Here is a 24,751-nt window from a genome sequence, read left to right as displayed (position 1 = left end):
TATTTGCAAGCCTCATTGTAACTTCAAAAAACTTACAATAGATATACAAATAATTAAAAGCAAGAGATTAAAACATACTGCCAGAGAAAATCAACTTCACAAAATGGAAAAGAAGATCACAAAACCACCAAAAAGCAAATTACAAGATGGCACTAGTAAATTCCTACTTATTCATAACATTGAATATAAATGGACTAAACTCTTCAATCAAAAGAAATTGAGTGGCTGAATGGATAAGCAGACAAAACCCAATGATCTGTTGCTTTCATTAAACATACTGAACCTCCAAAGACACATATGGACTGAAAATAAAGGAACAGAAGATATTCCATGCCAATGGAAACCACAAATGAAAAAGTAGAAGTAGCTATACCTATATTAGACAAAATAGACTTAAAGATAAAACTATAAGAAGAAACAAAGATCATTATATAATAATAAAAGGGTTAATTCAGCAAGAGGACATGGTGATTGTAAATATATATGCACACAACACTGGAACACCCAGATATATAAATCAACTATTTTTACAGATAAAGAGATAGACCCCAATGCGATAACAGTTGGAGACTTTAACACTCCACTTTCATCAATGGACAGACAATAAAGACAGAAACTAGACAAAGAAACCTTTAACTTCATCTATACTCTAGACCAAATTGACCTACTAGATATTTACAGGACAGTCATCCAGTGGCTGCAGATTACACATTTTTCTTCTCAGCACATGAATCATTATCTAGTACAGACCTTATATTATACCACACAACAAATCTGAATAAAAATTAAAAATTTACAAATTTAAATCATATCAAGTGTCTTCTCTGACCACAGAGGAACAAAACTATAAATCAATAAGGATAGGAACTTTGGAAATTTATGACCATGTAGGAATTAAACAATATGTTCCTGAATGACCAGTTCATCAATGAAGAAATTAACAAGGGAATTGAAAAATTTATTGAAACAAATAACAATGGAAACTCAATATTCCAAAGTCTATAAAATAGAGCAAAAGCTGTACTAAGAGGAAGGTTTATAGCAAAGTGCCTACACCAAAAATGTGGAAAAGCTTCAGATAAACAATCTAACGATGCATCTTAAAGAATTAAAAAAAAGCAAGGACAAACCAAACCCAATATTAGTAGAAGAAAAGAGATAAAGATATTAGCAGAAATGAATGATATTAAAACAAAACAAAACAAAAAACAATACAAAGGGTCAACAAGATGAAGAAAAAAAGAGAGAAGACCCAAATAAAATCAGAGATGAAAAAAGATACTTTCGACTGACACCACATAAATTCAGAGGATCACTAGAAACTAGTATAAGCAACTACAAACTAATAAATTGGAAAACCCAGAAGAAATGTTCAAATTCTTAAACATACATAGCCTACAAGAGTGAAGCATGAAGAAATCTGAAACCTCAGTACACCAATAACAAGTAATGAGATTGAAGCCATAATAGTCTCCCAGCAAAAAATGGCCCCAGACATGATGGCTTCACTGCTGAGTTCCACCAAACATTTAAAGAAGAATTAATATAAATTCTAGTCAAACTATTCTGAAAAAAAATTAGGAGCGAATACTTCCAAACTCATTCTATTTGGCCTGTATTACCCTGATACCAAAACCATTAAAAGACACATCAAAAAAGAAAAAATACAAGCCAATATCCCTTATTAACATTGGTGCAAATATCTTCCACAAAATTTAGCAAACTGAATTCAACAACACATTAAAAAGATTATTCATCATGACCATGTGAGTTTTATCCTAGGTATGTAAAAAGGTTTCAACACAGGGAAATCAAACAATATGATACATCCTATCAACAGAATGAAGGATACAAAAAAGTTCATTTTAATTGATGCTGAAAAAGGATTTCATAAAATTCAACATCTCTTCATGATAAAAACCCTAAAAAAATTGGGAATAGAAGGATCATACCTCAGCACAATAAAAGCCATGTAAAACAGACCTACAGCTAGTATCATACCGAATAAGGAAAAACTGAAAGCCTTTCTTCTAAAATCTGGAACACAACAAGGATGCCCACTTTAATGACTATTATTTAACTTGGTACTGAAAGTTCTAGCTGGAGCAGTTGGACAAAAGGAAGAAATAAAGGGAATCCAAATTGGAAAGGAAGAAATCAAATTATCCTGGTTTCCAGATGATATGATCTTATAATTGGAAAAAGCTAAAGATCACATCAATAAACCAATAAAACTATTTAGTAAAGTTCCAGTATACAAAATCAACATACAAAAATTGGTATCATTTCTATATGCCAACAGCAAATATTCTGAAAAAGAAAGAAATAAAGTAATCCTATTTATAGTAGCTACAAAAAAATTAGATACCTAGGAATAAACCAAAGAAGTGAAAGATCTCTAAAATGAAAATTGTTAAATATTTATGCAATACATTGAAGAGGACACAATAAAATGTAAATATACCCCATGTTTATGGATTGGAAGAATCAATATTTTTTAAATGTCCATACTACCCAAAATGATCTATACACTCAATGCAATCCAGTTAAAATATCAATAACATTCTTTACAGAAATAGACAAAATAATCCTAAAATGTATATGGAACTACGAAATAATCAGAATAGTCAAAACCATTTTGAGCCAAAAGAATAAGACTGGAGGAATCACATTACCTGAATTCAAATTATATCACAAAACTACAGTAATCAAAGTAGCATGCTACTGGCATAAAAACAGACACATAGACCAATGGAATAGTATAGAGAACCTAGAAATAAATCACACATTTATGGTGAACTCATTTTGACAAAGGTGTCAAGAAAATCATTGGGAAAAGGACAATCTCTTCAATAAATGATGCTGGGGAAGCTGGATATCCATATACAGAAGAGTGAAACTAAATTCCTCCCTCTAATTACATAAAAATAAATTAAAGACTGAAATCAAGGACCTAAAACTATATTTTCCAGGACATCCAAGACATTTGCTGGGCAGAGTTTTCTTGAACAATCCCCCACAAGCACAGGAAGCAAAGCAAAACGTGGACAAATGGGATTACATTAAGTTAAAAAGCTTCCGCACAGCTAAGAAAGAATCAACAAAGTGAAGAGATGACCCACAAAATTGGAGAAAATATTTGCAAACTCTCCATCTGACATGTGTGATTAATAACCAGAATATATAAGGAGCTCAAACAACTCATTGAGAAAAAATCTAATAATCTGATTTTAAAATGGGCAAAACATCTGAATACACATTTTTCAAAAGAAGACATATAAATGGCAAACAGATATACAAAAAGGTGCTCAACAACACTGAATATGAAAGAAGTGCAAATCAAAACTACAATGAGATATCATTTCACTCCAGTTAAAGTGGCTTTTATCCAAAAGACAGGCAATGACAAATGCTGGTGAGGTTGTGGGGAAAAGGGAACCCTTCTACACTTTTAGTGGGAATGTATCAAATAAATTAGTACAGCCACTATGGAAAACAGTATGGAGGTCCCTCAAAAAACTAAAACTAGAACTACTATATTATCTAGCAATCATCTAGCTAGGTATATATCCATAAGAAAGGAAATCAGTATATTGGAGAGATATTTGCAGTCTCATGCTTATTGATGTGCTATTCACAATAGCCAAGATTGGAAGCAACCTATGTGTCCATCAACAGACAAATGGATAAAGAAAATGTGGTACGGGGGGAGGAGCCAAGATGGCTGAATAGGAACAGCTCCAGTCTACAGCTCTCAGCGCGAGCGACGCAGAAGACGGGTGATTTCTGCATTTCCATCTGAGCTTTGAGGAGAGCAGTGGTTCTCCCAGCACGCAACTGGAGATCTGAGAAGTGGCTGACTGCCTCCTCAAGTGGGTCCCTGACCCCTGACCCCCGAGCAGCCTAACTGGGAGGCACCCCCCAGCAGGGGCAGACTGACACCTCACACGGCCGGCCAGGTACTCCAACAGACCTGCAGCTGAGGGTCCTGTCTGTTAGAAGGAAAACTAACAGAAAGGACATCCACACCAAAAACCCATCTGTACATCATCATCATCAAAGACCAAAAGTAGATAAAACCACAAAGATGGGGAAAAAACAGAGCAGAAAAACTGGAAACTCTAAAAAGCGGAGTACCTCTCCTCCTCCAAAGGAACACAGTTCCTCACCAGCAACGGAACAAAGCTGGACGGAGAATGACTTTGACGAGCTGAGAGAAGAAGGCTTCAGACGATCAAATTACTCCGAGCTACGGGAGGATATTCAAACCAAAGGCAAAGAAGTTGAAATCTTTGAAAAAAATTTAGAAGAATGTATAACTAGAATAACCAATACAGAGAACTGCTTAAAGGAGCTGATGGAGCTGAAAACCAAGGCTCGAGAACTACGTGAAGAATGCAGAAGCCTCAGGAGCCGATGCGATCAATTGGAGGAAAGGGTATCAGCCCTGGAAGATGAAATGAATGAAATGAAGTGAGAAGGGAAGTTTAGAGAAAAAAGAATAAAAAGAAACGAGCAAAGCCTCCAAGAAATGTGGGACTATGTGAAAAGACCAAATATACGTCTGATTGGTGTACCTGAAAGTGATGGGGAGAATGGAAACAAGTTGGAAAACACTCTGCAGGATATTATCCAGGAGAACTTCCCCAATCTAGCAAGGCAGGCCAACATTCAGATTCAGGAAATACAGAGAACGCCACAAAGATACTCCTCGAGAAGAGCAACTCCAAGACACATAATTGTCAGATTCACCAAAGTTGAAATGAAGGAAAAAATGTTAAGGGCAGCCAGAGAGAAAGGTCGGGTTACCATCAAAGGGAAGCCCATCAGACTAATAGCGGATCTCTCGGCAGAAACCCTACAAGCCAGAAGAGAGTGGGGGCCAATATTCAACATTCTTAAAGAAAAGAATTTTCAACCCAGAATTTCATATCCTGCCAAACTAAGCTTCATAAGTGAAGGAGAAATAAAATACTTTACAGACAAGCAAATGCTGAGAGATTTTGTCACCACCAGGCCTGCCCTAAAAGAGCTCTTGAAGGAAGCGCTAAACATGGAAAGGCACAACCGGTACCAGCCACTGCAAAATCATACCGAAATGTAAAGACCATCGAGACTGGGAAGAGACTGCATCAACTAACGAGCAAAATAACCAGCTAACATCATAATGACAGGATCAGATGCACACATAACAATATTAACTTTAAATGTAAATGGACTAAATGCTCCAATTAAAAGACACAGACTGGCAAATTGGATAAAGACTCAAGACCCATCAGTGTGCTGTATTCGGGAAACCCATCTCACGTGCAGAGACACACGTAGGCTCAAAATAAAAGGATGGAGGAAGATCTACCAAGCAAATGGAAAACAAAAAGAGGCAGGGGTTGCAATCCTAGTCTCTGATAAAACAGACTTTAAACCAACAAAGATCAAAAGAGACAAAGAAGGCCATTACATAATGGTAAAGGGATTAATTCAACAAGAAGAGCTAACTATCCTAAATATATATGCACCCAATACAGGAGCACCCAGATTCATAAAGCAAGTCCTGAGTGACCTACAAAGAGACTTAGACTCCCACACATTAATAATGGGAGACTTTAACACCCAACTGTCAACATTAGACAGATCAACGAAACAGAAAGTCAACAAGGATACCCAGGAATTGAACTCAGCTCTGCACCAAGCAGACCTAATAGACATTTACAGAACTCTCCACCCCAAATCAACAGAATATACATTTTTTTCAGCACCACACCACACCTATTCCAAACTTGACCATATACTTGGAAGTAAAGCTCTCCTCAATAAATGTAAAAGAACAGAAATTATAACAAACTATCTCTCAGATCACAGTGCAATCAAGCTAGAACTCAGGATTAAGAATCTCACTCAAAACCGCTCAACTACGTGGAAACTGAACAACCCGCTCCTGAATGACTACTGGGTACATAACGAAATGAAGGCAGAAATAAAGATGTTCTTTGAAACCAACGAGAACCAAGACACAACATACCAGAATCTCTGGGATGCATTCAAAGCAGTGTGTAGAGGGAAATTTATAGCACTAAATGCCCACAAGAGAAAGCAGGAAAGATCCAAAATTGACACCCTAACATCACAATTAAAAGAACTAGAAAAGCAAGAGCAAACACATTCAAAAGCTAGCAGAAGGCAAGAAATAACTAAAATCAGAGCAGAACTGAAGGAAATAGAGACACAAAAAACCCTTCAAAAAATTAATGAATCCAGGAGCTGGTTTTTTGAAAGGATCAACAAAATTGATAGACCGCTAGCAAGATTAATAAAGAAAAAAGAGAGAAGAATCAAATAGATGCAATAAAAAATGATAAAGGGGATATCACCACCGATCCCACAGAAATACAAACTACCATCAGAGAATATTACAAACACCTCTACGCAAATAAACTAGAAAATCTAGAAGAAATGGATAAATTCCTCAACACATACACCCTCCCAAGACTAAACCCGGAAGAAGTTGAATCTCTGAATACACCAATAACAGGAGCTGAAATTGTGGCAATAATCAATAGCTTACCAACCAAAAAAAGTCCAGGACCAGATGGGTTCACAGCCATATTCTACCAGAGGTACAAGGAGGAGCTGGTACCATTCCTTCTGAAACTATTCCAATCAATAGAAAAAGAGGGAATCCTCCCTAACTCATTTTATGAGGCCAGCATCATCCTGATACCAAAGCCTGGCAGAGACACAACAAAAAAAGAGAATTTTAGACCAATATCCTTGATGAACATTGATGCAAAAATCCTCAATAAAATACTGGCAAACAGAATCCAGCAGCACATCAAAAAGCTTATCCACCATGATCAAGTGGGCTTCATCCCTGGGATGCAAGGCTGGTTCAATATACGCAAATCAATAAATGTAATCCAGCATATAAACAGAACCGAAGACAAAAACCACATGATTATCTCCATAGATGCAGAAAAGGCCTTTGACAAAATTCAACAACGCTTCATGCTAAAAACTCTCAATAAATTAGGAATTGATGGGACATATCTCAAAATAATAAGAGCTATTTATGACAAACCCACAGCCAATATCATACTGAATGGGCAAAAACTGGAAGCATTCCCTTTGAAAACTGGCACAAGACAGGGATGCCCTCTCTCACCACTTCTATTCAACATAGTGTTGAAAGTTCCGGCCAGGGCAATTAGGCAAGAGAAGGAAATCAAGGGTATTCAATTAGGAAAAGAGGAAGTCAAATTGTCCCTGTTTGCAGATGACATGATAGTATCTCTAGAAAACCCCATTGTCTCAGCCCAAAATCTCCTTAACCTGATAAGCAACTTCAGCAAAGTCTCAGGATACAAAATCAATGTACAAAAATCACAAGCATTCTTATACATCAATAACAAACAGAGAGCCAAATCATGAGTGAACTCCCATTCACAATTGCTTCAAAGAGAATAAAATACCTAGGAATCCAACTTACAAGGGATGTGAAGGACCTCTTCAAGGAGAACTACAAACCACTGCTCAAGGAAATAAAAGAGGATACAAACAAATGGAAGAGCATTCCATGCTCTTGGGTAGGAAGAATCAATATCATGAAAATGGCCATCCTTCCCAAGGTAATTTACAGATTCAATGCCATCCCCATCAAGTTACCAATGACTTTCTTCACAGAATTGGAAAAAACTACTTTAAAGTTCATATGGAACCAAAAAAGAGCCCGCATCGCCAAGTCAATCCTAAGCCAAAAGAACAAAGCTGGAGGCATCACACTACCTGACTTCAAACTATACTACAAGGCTACAGTAACCAAAACAGCATGGTACTGGTACCAAAACAGAGATATAGATCAATGGAACAGAACAGAGTCGTCAGAAATAATGCCACATATCTGCAACTATCTGATCTTTGACAAACCTGACAAAAACAAGAAATGGGGAAAGGATTCCCTATTTAATAAATGGTGCTGGGAAAACTGGTTAGCCATATGGAGAAAGCTGAAACTGGATCCCTTCCTTACACCTTATACAAAAATCAATTCAAGATGGATTAAAGACTTAAATGTTAGACCTAAAACCATAAAAACCCTAGAAGAAAACCATTCAGGACATAGGCATGGGCAAGGACTTCATGTCTAAAACACCAAAAGCAATGGCAACAAAAGCCAAAATTGACAAATGGGATCTAATTAAACTCAAGAGCTTCTGCACAGCAAAAGAAACTACCATCAGAGTGAACAGGCAACCTACAAAATGGGAGAAAATTTTCACAACCTACTCATCTGACAAAGGGCTAATATCCAGAATCTACAATGAACTCCAACAAATTTACAAGAAAAAAACAAACAACCCCATCAAAAAGTGGGCGAAGGACATGAACAGACACTTCTCAAAAGAAGACATTTATGCAGCCAAAAAACACGTGAAAAAATGCTCACCATCACTGGCCATCAGAGAAATGCAAATCAAAACCACAATGAGATACCATCTCACAGCAGTTAGAATGGCAATCATTAAAAAGTCAGGAAACAACAGGTGCTGGAGAGGATGTGGAGAAATAGGAACACTTTCACACTGTTGGTGGGACTGTAAACTAGTTCAACCCTTGTGGAAGTCAGTGTGGCGATTCCTCAGGGATCTAGAACTAGAAATTCCATTCGACCCGGCCATCCCATTACTGGGTATATACCCAAAGGACTATACATCATGCTGCTATAAAGACACATGCACACGTATGTTTATTGCGGCATTATTCACAACAGCAAAGACTTGGAACCAACCCAAATGTCCAACAATGATAGACTGGATTAAGAAAATGTGGCACATATACACCATGGAATACTATGCAGCCATAAAAATGATGAGTTCATGTCCTTTGTAGGGACATGGATGAAATTGGAAATCATCATTCTCAGTAAACTATTGCAAGAACAAAAAACCAAACACCGCATATTCTCACTCATAGGTGGGAATTGAACAATGAGAACACATGGACACAGGAAGGGGAACATCACACTTCGGGGACTGTTATGGGGTGGGGGGAGGGGGGAGGGATAGCATTGGGAGATATACCTAATGCTAGATGACGAGTTGGTGGGTGCAGCGCACCAGCATGGCACATGTATACATATGTAACTTACCTGCACGTTGCGCACATGTACCATAGAGCCTAAAGTATAATAATAATAATAAAAAGAAGAAAAAAAAAGAAAAAAAAAAGAAAATGTGGTACATATACACAATGAAGTATTATATTCAGTCATAAAAAAGAATAAGATCCTGCCATTTGCAACAACATGGATGGAACTGGAGGACATTATGTTAAGTGAAATAAGCCAGGCACAGGAAGACAAACTTTGCATGTTCTCACTCATTTGTGTGAGCTAAAAATTAAAACAATTGAACTCATCGAGATAGAGAGTAGAAGGATCATTACCAGATGCTGAAAAGCATATTATGGGTTGTAGGGGGAATTAGGGATGGTTAATGGGTACAAAACTATAGTTAGATAGAATGAATAAGGCCTAATATTTGATAGCACAACAAGATCATTACAGTCAACAATAATTTATTGTCTGGGCACGGTAGTTCACGCCTGTAATCCCAGCATTTTGGGAGGCCGAAGGGGGCAGATCACCTGAGGTCAGGAGTTCAAGACCATCCTGGCCAACATGGTGAAACCCCATTTCTACTAAAAAATACCAAAAAAACTTAGCAGGCATGATGGCACGCTCCTGTGGTCCCAGCTACTCGGGAGGCTGAGGCAGGAGAATTGCTTGAACCCGGGAGGCAGAGGTTGCAGTGAGCCGAGATCGCACCACTGCACTCCAGCCTGGAAGACAAAGAGATGTCATCTTGAAAAAACAAAAGAAAACAAAACCCAATAATTTATTATACATTTAAAAATAACTGAAGGTGTATAACAGGAATGTTTGTGACAGAGAAATGATAAATACTTGAGATGATGGATACCCTATTTACCCTAATATGATTATTACACATTGTATGCCTCTATCAAAATATCTCACGTACCCCATTAATATATACATCTAGTGCATGCTCATAAAAAAAGAGTTATAGCCACAGAATTGAACGCACTTCAGCCATCAGAAGGAATGAAATACTGATAATATGGATGAACTTCAAGAATGTTATGCTAAATGAAAATAGCCAGACATGAAAGACCATATATTGCATGATTCCATTTATGTGAAAACTCCAGAAAAGGAAAATCTACAGAGATGGAAAATAGATTAGTGGTTGTCTAGGATTGGAGGCAAAATCAGGGAATGACTGCAAATGGGCTCGACACAATGGATATTTTCGGACTGATGGAAACATTCTAAAATTACATTGTAGTGATAGATATACAACTCCATAAATTTACTAAACACTGAATTTTACATTTAAAATGGGTAAAATATTTGATTTTTAAATTATACATCCAATAAAAGCTGTGTGAAAAAACCAAGTGAGTAAATGAATAAATTTCAGGTCTTTAAAAAATTAAAGTGGAAACCACATGATCATCTCAAAGCACTTTATAAAGTTCATTACCAAGTCATTATTTTTAAAAAAGAACTTGAGCACTTAAAAGAAATTATTTAGCTTTGCACAGAATACTTACAAATAAATAAATAAACAAGAAAAATCTGAGCTAACTGTATAATAAATATAACAACTTAATGAACATTCCGTTTTAAATCAGGAGTAAGAAGAAAATGTCAACTATACCAATTTAATATTATAGTCTCTAGTCAATAGTATAAGACCAGAAATATAATTTAGTGGTGTAAGCATGAGAAAGGACAGAATACACCTTGTTTCCAAGTGATATGATCATTTACCCAGAATATTTAAAACAATCTACAAACAAAATTTTAAAATAATAGTTGAGTTTAATAAGCTGGCTGGATACAAAATTAATATACATTAGTGAATTGTAATTTTTTATACCAGTTGCAAACAGGGAAAATCTAAACCTAAGTTATCACATCCATTCTTATATATAAAATATACAGGTATAAATCAAACAGGAAACATCAGATTTCTACAGGGATATTATATAATTTTACTAATATACATTAAAGAATATATAATTCAAAAGATGCATCATTATTTTTGTTAAAATTGGAAACATGTGCTGTTATTATCTTATCTTCAAACGATCTAGATTCAATAGAATTCCAATCAAAGATCCAAAAAGTTTACTCACAGAACTTGAAAAGGTGATTCTAATAATTATATAAAATGGTTAAGAATAACCAGCTCTTTTGAAGAAAAAAGAGTAGAAGCATGGACACATTTTACCATGTATTATGTCTTAATATAAGGCTATATTAATTAAGAAAGTGATGTATTTCAATTATGCTTTCAAATATGTCTCAACCTAGAACTGAACTGCCCAAAAGAGGTAACTCAAAATATCCTAAAAATCTCATCATTGTTTACTTCGGGAAAACCACTGTAAATTGAGAATGCTAAGTAAGTGAAAATATATAATGATTATTATCATAAAATTTACTTTGAAAATAAAATCACTTTTACCATGAGTACATTTTTAAAACAAAATCACCATTATAATATTTCACTGAAAAATAATTGTCCAGGCAATTTGCTATTCCTTTTTTTCAAGTAATTTACAAATGTTAACAAACAATAGTTACTATAACCTCTATGTATATCAACTTCCCAGGAAACTAAAAAGGATTAAAAATTTTAAAGATGCTAATTGATCTGGGAATTTTTATGTTTGCTACATTTTTCCTCAGTGTAATTTTTAGCATTATGTATGTTTTTTAAAAGTATGCTTTCTAACCTTTCTACAAACTAAAACAATACATTTCCTTTTCAAATAAATTTTCCTGTTTATTTATACTGTTGGATATTGACTATAAGATAATCAGAATGATTTTCTTAGCGGGAAAGATAAATTAGCGAATTTATGAACAATGTTTATATTTACCCATCTTTTGTAGTGAGATTTTCATTAACATTATCTAGCTTAATTCTTGCTTTTTTAGTAAAGACAATCTTCTAAGTTTTACAACTGTACTTTAACTTCTTAAGTATGATATTTCACACTAGGGGTCATATTCACCAATTTTAACTTGCCATACATGTTACAAGTTCCAGCGAACTATTTATCTTTTTCTCTCTATTTTCCACCTGAATAAACAATTTGAGAAAGAGAAACAGAGACAGGGAGAGAGAGACAGACTGAATGAACCAAGAGGCAGAAAATAATACAGAAAGTTACAGAACAGAGAAAGAAGAGAGAGAGAGCATAGCAAAATAGATATAGATAGACTAGATACAGTCATGCTTTCGTTAATGAGAAGGATACATTCCAAGAAATGCATGCACCTGTACTTAATACTATAGAGAATTGTAAAACAATAGTAACTGTTTGGGTATCTAAACATATCTGAACATAGTAAAGATACAGTACAATTACTGTACTATAATCTTACAGGACCATCATTGTATATGTGGTCCATCATTGACCTAAACATTGCTATGTGGTGCATGACTGTATATATACGTATAATACATATACATATGAAACAAAAAGGGAAACATTGAGACAGAGACAAAGAATGAGAATCAAGAATTTTTCCCATATACAGACTTCCACATGCTTTGATAAAATATCATCTTTCTAAATCAGTAATGCATGTATCCCATCATGAGAGCTGATATATTTTAAATTACCTTACAGTAATGCTGAGAATTATAACATCATTTTCCTAATCAATTTCCATTGTAACCAGTGGCTTTTATGTATGAGTCAGATGTCCAGGGACCAGGTATAGTTTATGACATTGAAAACAACAACAAAATACACTGGATTAAGCCCATAACTAGTTTCCACTGGACTATATACTAAATAAAATAAACTTATCATAAAGAAAACATGTAATAAAATGATAAAAATACATCTGGACAATGAAAATCTAATATCTTCAACCTAAAGTTATTCCTTAAATAGGTAGATTATTTTTTAAGAAAATGTAATCTCAAAATTGGTGAATCATTCCTTTGAATTAGAGAATATTTAGAAACTTTTGAAGTAAAATATTTGCTAGCTTAGCAGTGCCATCAAAATTCTCATAAAATTACTTAAAAGAAAGCAAAGATGGGGTAACCCAGGAATCAATCAATAAATTAATCTATTCACTAAAATATAGATAGGACTAGGAAATTACATACCAAGGTTTGTTATGATAAAATTGAAGATGTTCATACACCTACAGTCTATCAGAGGCGTGAACTTCTACAACTATTTTTCCAATTATTTCGAAATTTTTTTCCAAGGCAAGCAAAGCCATTTTGTCTTCTGCTCTCTGCTTCAGTTCATTTCATCACTCTGCTCTACGTTTTATCCTACATTTTATAATTCAAATCTGGTATTATGCAAAAGGGAAGAAGTTGGTATTTCACAACCTGATACAGTAAACCTAATCTGGAGATGTGTATTTGTGAGTATCACAAACCCCTGCATAAGGGCATGAGTTCACGGTTCAGGTTCACTATCTACTAGATGTCTCATCTTGAACAAGTAATTGAACATCACGTTAATGAATCTACTTGTCAGGGAAATAGGCTTGTCAGCACCCATATTTGTTCCAAATGGTTGCTGTAAGAGATAAATATGTTAACATTTTAAATGTATATAACACATTAATGGCATAATTAAAATTTAATAAATAGTAGGTAGCACATGGAAGAATGTATGGATAGATAGATAAATGGAATGAAAGTGATTAAGTCCTGGGACATAGGAATACAATATGCGATGCAGTATTCCCTAAATTCATTTTGAAGAACTACTTCAAAACATATAAGAATGATTACCTCTGAATAATTCAATCAAGGATAAATAGAAGATCCATCTCCAGCTTAACAGAGTCACCATAAATATTTACCTACAAAACATGGGAAATTTTGTTTAACTCTGTGTAAATTAACATGCCAAAGTTACCTTCTAAGCTACCTTCAAAAATGGAGAGTAGATCCTACAGTTTTCTCTAGGGTACCAAGATACTAGACCCCAATAACAGTAGTGGTTTCAAAAATGTTTTTCTCTCTTTCAAAAGTTTGCTTTCTCCTCCATATATTGATAATATTTCATAAATATTTGTTGCATGAAATCACTAGGTCCCATGTTGGAGGTATTATTTCTTTATTATTTGTTCTTGAGTGAGGACAGTTCTATGTTGTTTGATATCTGTACATACACAAAATTGGTCATTCTCAGTGTTTAATAAAAGTTGAATTTTAATAAAATTCCAATGAGTTTAATAAAACTTGACTCATTAAAATTACCTTCAATTTGAAGGTGGAATAGAGGCTTTGAGAGTAGTTATAACGTAAGGGATGAGAACAGATAAGAATAAACATGTTTCTGAGCTATAATCAAGCAATAATAGCACTTGCTACCACTGCTGGAATCCCATATTCAAGAAGGCTAATATTTCTGCAAAGAGTCCCTGCTATTGCCCTAAAAGATGCCAAGACAATATTTCCCATTGTCAGTTCTTTTTTTATATTATGGCTCCTTCAGCCACAGATGCACAACATGCTGCCAGGGGAGCTGCTGGAACATGGGCCCAAAGGCCAGTCTCCAATCATCAAGTAACTCATCAAATTCTTAGCACATCTTCACTGTGTGTTATATGCTGAGTTATATTGTGGAATAATACAGTCAAATAATCTAGCCTGATGAGCTTCACACCCTACTGGGTGAGCCAGACAATGAATAATTAATATGGAATTATAAATCATAATATTGTAAAACAAAATGTAGGGTAGTCTGAGGGAAAATTAAAAATGGAGCCTAATTTCACTTCTGATTTCTTTCAGAGGAATTAAATTTAGGCCTAGAGGTTTTGTAAAATTGACTAGGAGCTAGCCAGATGAGAACTCTGTGTGTATAGGTGTGTGTGTCTGTGGGGGTGTGTGAAAAAGAGAGAGAGAAACAGAGAGAGGGGTAGTGAATAATTACTGTTTCAGGAAGAAGAAATAAGCAAAAGCAATGAGGAAGGCAGAATAAACAGTGGCCATAATTAGGAGGTTATTATGGCCAAAGGCAGGATGAATTATCCTTCTGAGCCAAAGCTGCCCTATGTTTTTTTTTGTGAAAAGCCTAGATAATTGAGCTCTATTGTTACACACAATACACACAGACACACAGACACACACACACGTCTACATTTCTGTATTTGTCTCTGAGCAATGCTGCTTTCTTTTTCACTATATTGTAGAGATTGTGTGTGTCCAGGCATGTGTGAGTGTGTCTGTGTGGGTAAAAATAACATCTTTATCTACATGTTTAGGTTTTGGGGTTTTTTTTATTTGTTTGTTTTTAATATCCTTCTCTGTTGGTTTCACATACAAGTTTATGGCATTTAGGCTGAATTTTAAAATGTAGATGGAAGTGACTATACTTTACTCTCAGCTGTTCTTTTAACCAGACACTTAAAATATTAATTGTGCTGCAGTGATGTGCCAGGTCCTGTTCCTGGGAATAAGAAAAGTATTATTATTGTGCCAGCCTTGGGTCTGACACCCTCTTTCCTTAGAATTAGTGCTTTCCCCAAAATTTATTCAGCTTCCCAATAAAACAGACTTTCACTTAATCAAGGCACCACTCTTTGAGTCTAGACACATCCAGATATTTATGAGATTTATTAGTGATAAAGTTTAACATAGCTTACTCTCAAGCTGAAATCTTTCTGTCTCTCTCTCTCTCTCTCTCTCTCTCTCTCACACACACACACACACACACATACACACAAGAGTTAAAATTTAAAAGGGACGTTTTAGGAAATATAAGTTTTATATTATGGAAAAGAAAGCAGCACAATTGTTGAGAAATACATGCAGAGAAAATATACAAAGTGGTGATGATTACTATTAATTATTTGATGAGTAATTTTTATACGCACTTGGAGAAGTGGTAATTTCTCTAGAATACATAAAAGTCACCATATAACTGGGAAAAAAAAAACACTTGAAATTAGAAGAACAAGGAAAAATTGAGACAACCAATTTTTATATGGAGAAAATAAGCTCTTCCTTGTTATTAGTGCTTCAAGTATATTCAAACAAGCTTAACAATATTTCCAAAAATGGAAATGAGCATAACATAGAGCACAAATTGCACATTTTATTGGGAAACTTTAATGCTTAAATAAAGATAATTAAGTAACATGGGTTAAAATTTTAACTAAGAAAGATAAATAGAAAATCTATTTTAAAAAGTCTCATGCTTCTACTTTTTCAACATATGCTATATATTTATAGGGCACAGAAGTAATTAGATAACTCAGTGTTTTAATCAAGAAAGTCCTCCGGATGTGTATGGCAGAGTGGGTGTCTGATTCAGGGTAAGAAGCAGAATTACATTATTTTAAAATAACAGTGGTAATTTTAATCAAGATTTTTGCCTAAATTTGTGAGCTAAGTGATAGCTGATTACATAATAATCAAAAATGTAATCTTGTTAAGAGGCAATGCCCAAATTTTCATGTGTCTAAAAATAATCATTGAAATTTTATCTCCAATTACATATACATATATTAATGAAAAAGGGGCAGATTTTCCTTAAAACAAATTCTTATCAATAAACCTGTAATGCAAATGTGGTTATTATTGCATAATTGACATGAAAAAGATGGCTTTAAAAATTGATTAAGAAATAGACATGCAAATAGTTCAATATTACTTGAACATTTAGGTAATCAGATGTTCATTTCTAACTGCTTCTTTTCTTCCAATAATCACATATTTATTGGGAATCCACTGTGTTCTAAGCACTGTTCTGGGTTCTGGAGAAACATTAGTAAGCAAATCAGAGAAAAACTGGTTGTCTCAAATTGGCCTTGTTCTTCTAATTTCAAGTTGTAGGAAAGACATATGCAGTTATCTTGGGAAAGGCCATTTCAGCCATGGAGAACATCCAGGGTGAAGTCTTTAGGGCAGAAGCATTCTTGAATTATTAAAAAAAAATAAAATAAAAGGGGAGGTGAGTGCACCTGTTACAGAGTGAGCAGGGAGTTGAAGGTCTTAGGACAGGTATCACTGAAGTCTTAACATCTGAGAAAAAATAGTGCTTTAATGATTTCAAAGTTCAAAGCACTAACTTCATGATATAAAAACCATTTCCACTCTGGCTCTCAGGTGAGAAGAAATTTCTCATCTCTAAAGTATAGTGTTAAAGCAGGGCATTTCAAACTGTTTTAAGCAGCTTAACCATTTTTTGCAATGAAACTTTTATGGAACTGCTATATATAAAAGGTAAACTCAGAACAGATCTGTTTGAATAATGGTAAAGGGGCTAAACTCTATCTATCACATACCCTGACCTTAGTGGCAGCCAAGAGATTCTTTCTTAGAAAAATGTTCTAATAACTAGACTAGATGATCTTAAAGCTCTGTTCATGCCTTTGGTTTTATAAGGTAATAAAGCTTTCTAGAAACTGCCTAACATATTATCAAATTGAATAGTTACTTACTGTCCATTCATTCCTAGGCTCTACTTACAGTGATTTACCCCTTCCAAAAAAAAAAAAAAAAAAAACAAAAACAAAAACAAAACCTTTGAAACTAATTAAATTTGTAAATTTATCACTAAATTTAAAAAAAGGTATTTAAATTAAATTGACTATGATTATTTCCTCATTTCTACTAGTTACTTTTTTTTTGCAAATTACCTCAAGGTAATATTTCCCAGAACCAATTTCTGAGAATCTCAAAAAACATAATGAGCTGCTTATTTATATCTCTTATGGTGTCTAAAAGTAAGAAAAATATTACTAATAGGAAAAATTACTCATCCCTAACATTATAATTTTATAATTTTTTAATGTTCGAGATTCTCATGTAGATTTGGGATAATGCACAGATTTTTATTTTGATCCAGGAGCAATATGTACACATACGTAAATACATGGGCTGAAGGTTGTTCGGCTACATTTATTCAAGTCAATAGGGAACCCAAAGGGATTCTGGAGGTTTTTTCACTTTTATATCTAACTACTAAATCTCATTCCTTCCAAAAGTCAATGAAAATCCAAATAAGTATTAATGAAGCGAGCAAAATATTTTAAGAAATTTGGCACAGAAATTTCCCACCCAGAACACATTAGATTATTTCTGTAAATCTTCTGCAGTGTTTTTAGTTGCATTATGTCCCTGTGTGCTATGCCACATGTTTAAAATCAATATAAAGAAAAAGCAAGGTCAGGTCATTTGTCCTGTAAGCAAACATGAGTAAAATAAGTCTTTGCCCAAAAAAAGAGTTTCTCATTGATATTTTAACTAATGTTAATGAAAGTTAAGAGAACTTTTATTTAGTTTAAGTCATTTAAAATAAATTGTAATAGGCATGCAGCAATTTTAAAACTTGTCATTACAATCTTCCCAATGATGCCATTTCCTTTTTTGTTCTCCTAGATCTTTATTACATAATTTTAATCTCTCACTGCTTAAATTGTTATTTTTATTGGCTTGCTAGATACTTTTCTTCTTCTTCTTTTTTTTTATTATACTTCAAGTTTTAAGGTACATGTGCACAACCTGCATGTTGATCCAGAGATGCTACTTTGAATTTTGAAGGTTACTTGCACAATATAGCTGCTGTAGATAATGCCACAAAATACAGAATTGGAAAGTGCCAAGAACTATTTCCTTTAGTCCCTGGTAACAGTTCATGATACTTAAAAAAATTACCGTCAGCAGAATATTGAAGATAAATAATTTTCTTTACATTTCTGCAGAAATGCAAAAAATAAACCTTTGATTTAAAGTGACGTTTATTAACCTGAATGCGAGATGAACTATAACATTCATCTTGAGTAATATTTTGTACTCATCTAGAACCTTTTATCTTAGATGCTAACAAAATTTAAATACATTAATTCCTTACAAGACTCCTGTAGCCAGGTAATAATTTTAATTTCTCCTTTATTGATGGATAAATCAAGACACTGAGATGAATTCAAAGGCATATCAAAAGTCAATTCTGACTGAAAATGAGAGTTGTGGTTTGAATGTCTAGGTTTCTACTATAAAGTTGCTATTTTTAATCCCAAAGAGCTTTTTCAAAGTATAATTTTTTCAGAATATATTTTTCTAAATGATAGTAGAACTAATGCAAATATTTCTTCAGTAAACAAGAAAAAATTTTACTTCTAAATATTATCTTAAGATTTTCTAACATATAAACTGAATAGTTATATTGAAGAAACTTGTTGAATATTTACATGCTCAACAACAAGGAAAGAATATAAGAAAGCTTATAGAAAGGTGGAATCTTACTGTGAGTGTACATTTACAGTTTAAGATCAATTTTCATTATGGATGTAATGTTTAATTAATAATTTGCTCAGGCCAGGAAACAGTGATGATGAGAAAAGTGCCTATAAGTTGAGGTCTACTCTGATCACATTGTTGTGAAGAATGGTCATACTGGTATATGTAATTGAAAGTTATAGTTACATAAAGAGTGGCTCTCTCATTTCAGTTGTAGATAAGTCAACAATTAGATATAGATTTTTCTAAACATTTGTATATAATCACACTTCACCAATCATTCATCTGAGAAGTCATCTGTCATCTCCCAGTCTATGTCAAATCCTGTACAATACGGTTTTGTAGCATTATGCCACTCTCATAGTAATTAGCAAGCTGTACATTTATACTTATTTGCAAAATTGTTTAATTATTTCTCTTCAATATCAGACTGTATGCTAGACTGGATTGGAGACAGTATCTGTTTTCCACTCCATTCCCAATACTTGGTACATTAGCTTTCCCATATTAAGTATGAAAATATTAATACATTAAGACATTTTAATTGGAATGGGATATTTGGCTTAATTGTGCTTCAAAGATATTTTTCCAATTGTGTAATATTATTATGTAATTATGGCAAAGCACCCCACATCATTTATTCGTACAACATAATGGGACTAATGGTAATGAATAACGGAAAAGGGGATAAACTCAATCTCTCACATACCCCGACCTTTGCGGCAGCTAGGAGACTCTTTCTTAGAAATATTTTTAACAACTAGACTAGATGATTTTTAAAGTATAACAATGCTTCCAGCATTTTGTTGCCTTAAGATGCCATTTGGAAAATGAACCAAATACTCTATCTAGATTAATGTAAATGTATTAATGTAACTTACTCTGAGATTATATTGCCATTATTAAAATACATGTGAAATATCATAAATTAATTTAACGGATCCCTTAAATAAAGCCCATGTACTTTGGGTGAGAAAACTTTTTCCCTCAGGCAGCTGTCAAACCCTTTGTTACATCTCTAGTTTAAGTTCCTTTTGGATCTTTGATGCCTACTGTTAGATGCGGGAGAGAGAATGGATTCCCAAAATGGAGTCATGTAGACCAATTCAGTGTATATCCTTTGAAACTGCCCAGGATTTATGAGATTGCTTTAGTTAACCATTTTGGGGAGTAGCTGAATTTTCAAACAGACCAGAGTATTTTACTTTATTAACTAAGCTAAAGTATTTTATGCTGTATTAACTTGTTTGAATTAAAGAAGCATTAAAAAACTTGGTGGGGTCAACAAAAAAAGAAATTGCACCAAGTATTATTATGCTGTAGAACAAAATGCTTAAGCACAGTCAACATGACTTGAATTTTAACTGAAATTTGGAAGGAATTTGCTGTTTGTTAAGATGGATATTTTCTTAAACATCTCCACCCCTGTGTGCATATGGGTGCCAATGAACACATTATATCATTGAGTGCATTGTACTCATCAACAAAGGTGAAAGTAGCAGAGCAACTGTTTAACACTGCCCTTATAAATCACAAGTGGCCCTAGCCTGTAGTCAGGGCAGGAGCTCAAGTCTTCTGACTCTGAGTCTCGTGTTCATTTTACTGAAGTGCTCTTAGAAGGTCTGTGCTATAGAACTGCCTTTCAGGCTCCCAAAATGTGTAGCTATATAATCTCTCCCAGTGGCTGATTTCTTTTAAAACTCTATATTGGAGACATGAAAGTCTTACTTTTATTTGAAGTATAATTTACTCAACTAATTTAAACTCATATGCAAATATTAAACATCTCAAACTTATTCATAATGGCATTTACGGTATTTGACAGTGTAAGGTTTGCGTGTGTGGTTTAGCCGTTCACATTAATTTCAGATACATCCGGTTTCTCAAAGAGGCAGCAGAATATCTTTTGCTTAATATAGACTCATTTGGAAGAGAAATCTTCAGATTTTATTTTTGGATATCATAATGAATGCTGCTGATAAAGCCATATGAAATCATAGATGTGTACATGACTAGAATTTTCCTTTTCTGATTTTTTATAACTTTCAAATATTGCTTCTGGGTGTACTTTTAAATTAAATCAAAATAAATCCATAAGAGAAAAAATCCTTCACATAATATCCTGTCAGTAAAATTAGTAAAACCTGGAAAGCAATTTCTATTTTAGTATGTGGATAAGGAGATAAGATTCAATATCTGTTCATTTTCACTATGGCAAGAAAAAAAGTGTAATTTTCAGTACTCTTGCTAACTTCTATTATCCACACGGGAGCTGTTATTATCTGCATAATGTACTGAGGCATTTGCTATTAACCTTACTGTTCAAATTAGTCTCCCTTGGTTTCAAGTCACTTTCACTTGAAACGATAAAATTAAATTAGCAGTCTTACTCAGGTCAGTGTGAAGTTTCTCCTGAAGAATTTTCCAAGATATTGTTGCTCTGTTATAGTTTTCATATCATAACTTTGGGTGCAATTGAAACAGATATTTTTCCCCCATTTGTAGGGATTTTTTAATAAAAGAGGGAAATATATAATTTTGTTTAATTCAATTTCTTTCATTTTGCTATTGTGCAGCAGCTTAAAATAGCAATAAAATGCACATTTTAAGGCATATCTTAGACTTTTATTTTGGTGTTTTAAAGTGCAATGAGGTTTATATTAAAATTAAAACATTGATATGATAAAATAACACTGGATCCCAATTGTAATAAAAATTGCATTTTCTCTTTTAAATATGAAGTAAAGTTACTCTATGAAATTATGTTTAAGAAAGAACTAGCCACTTTTTTTCTTGCTATAGTTTTCCCTTTCTATATATTATTGTATTTCTTTTGTTTCTCCTTGGCATGCACCTATCAAATATAATCAGAGGAGGTTTTGTTTGTTTGTTTGTGGTTTCAGAGTGTAGGGATTTCAGAGAATGTTTTAACAAATGAAAATAACTAGAGCAGACACATAAAGAGTATCATTTACATTCAAATTCTACTGAATTTTGTCACCGCTAGGGGGATGGATAAAATGTGGAATTGACAGAGATTCAAACATTCTGAACAATTGAGGTAGCTGTATTTTGCCCTGATTGTTTGAAACTAGAGATAATTTTTTTTAACCCCCAGGCTGTTTTTATAAGGAATTCTCCTCAGTTACTCAAATACACCTCTTCCTTCATACTCAGTGCATTTTTTCATCGTGTTCTCTCTGCTTGGAAAACACCCACCCTATTCATCGCTTCATTAACTTTTTTCCTCCTTCCAACCATAGTTTCATCACTTCTGCAAGTGCTTCTCTGACATCCTTAGACTAAGTTGAGTACACATCTTTTGCATTCCTGCAGCACCTTGCTCTCACCTCTGATTATTAATTGTATCTTGGCTAGCTCATCTTTAAGGTATGAACTGCCTCATTCATTTGTATTTTTCCAGAGTTTTACATTTTTTCAATAGAGTGGAAATGTAATACTATTTGTTGAAAGACTGATTGACTAAGAAAATGAATAATTCAGTGATAGGTTAGGTAAATTGTTTAGGGAAGTAAAAGTAAATGACAACAACAAAGAAGCTAAATGTGAAAAATCACTTAAGGTGAAATAAAGCTTTTCATAATAAATTCTATTTCATCTTTCCTTACAATGTATATGTATTTCTGACTTAGACATCACATTTGGTACTCTCTCTCTCTCTCACTCTGTGTGTCTGTGTGTGTGTGTGTGTGTGTGTGTGGGTGGGTGTGTGTACTATGAGATAGAGACACAGAGAAGGAAGAGAGGAAAGAGAGGGAGAGACTAAATGTCTTTAGACAAGCATCCTCTTTTCAGTTTCAATTTTCTACCACTCTCTAACTCAACAAATCGTCTGACCACTTCATATCTTTATGTTACCTGACTTACCCCAGAAAGCAAGCATTTCAATTTGAAGCCTTTTTTTCTAACTACTTGGAACTAATAATGGTCTATTAGGAAAGGGAAATTAAAAAGAAATATTTGCTTTACCCTGGCAATTTTTTTAGCACAAGGATTGGCCATTATATTACTTTGAAAATTCTGATCTTCTAGTACATTTACTTCTCCTTTTTTTAAATTAGTTACTCACTTTAAATATAAACTTTTCAGAAAAACAACCACATCTACATAATCCCTATAAAAATTTTAAAATCAAAAATTTCTGAAGATAAACAGTCTATCATTGATCTGACTACAAAACCTGACTAGAACTCATGTAAATTTAATGTTGGTATTTATTTATTCCACTTAGAGTATTTATACATTTTGCAGCAGAAATATGAATGTAGTTGACTATGAGTTGTTGTGAATATTTAAAATATGTTCCAAATTCCTTCCTAAAATAAACATAAAAGTAATTTAAATTCTGAAACTCATCTGGTCCCAAGAATTTTAAATAAGGTAGTACAGAAACATAAAAAATAAATATAAGACCATTTCAAATGTAAATATAGGTAGACTTGGAATAAATAAAAAAGAAAGTTCAAATGCAGATGCACAGATTCTACAGTTTTATATCATTATAAAGTTGATTCAAACTGTACTTTAGCTGGTGCAGTGACTCTCGGTATAATCCCAGCACCTTGGGAGACTGAGGTGGGAGTATGACTTGAGCCCGGGAGTTCAAGACTGACCTGGGCAACATAGTGAGACTCTCTCTCTCCCAAAAAAATTTTAAAAATTAGCCTTGCATGATTGCATGCACCTCTAGTCCCAGATCCTCTGGAGGCTGAGACAGGATGATCTCTTGGCCAAGGAGGTGGAGGATGCAGTGAAATCTGATCACTCCACTGCACTCCAGCCTGTGCCACAGAGCAAGACCCCGTCACCAAAAAATAAATAAATAAATAAATATGTAGTTTAATTTTCTCGACAGCTAAATCAAAGGATTAGAAAAAAAGTACTTTGTTCCACTACAAGTCAAAGAAAAATGATTTTAGAGTGTAATGAAAAAAACATCAAACAATAATTCATAATTCATCATATCTCTCTCAATTCTGATGCTATTTTGCCTGATAACTTGACATTATTTTATACATTTCTGAATAGAAAGTTTCTCCACTTATAGGATATAGTAATTGCACTTAAAATTTCCTGAGTATCTTCCAGTTTTATAGTATCACCAATTGGGTCATAAAGTAAAAAATAAGAAATAATAGTTAATATAATCATCTCAACTATAATTGTAGTTAGCGTAGTTATTTAGACCGTTAACTTATTACCAACAAAATATAGTTATCAATAACTCTGACAAAAAAGTAAAAATAATAAGCATTAGCAAGAAGTTCTGCAGAAAATCGGTAGCTTATTGAGAAAAAAACAGTTTTTCCTCTAGGTGATAGGTCTTTGTGCAGACTACATATAGTGGCTCCAAAAAGAAGTAAAAAGTAACACCTCCCACAGCTGGCAGGAAAAGGATGCTTTGTTTAGTG

The sequence above is a fragment of the Pongo abelii genome, chromosome 4 (assembly GCF_028885655.2).
Source record: "Pongo abelii isolate AG06213 chromosome 4, NHGRI_mPonAbe1-v2.0_pri, whole genome shotgun sequence".
In the NCBI taxonomy this organism is placed as follows: domain Eukaryota; kingdom Metazoa; phylum Chordata; class Mammalia; order Primates; family Hominidae; genus Pongo; species Pongo abelii.
Note: the sequence above shows the minus strand (reverse complement) of the source record.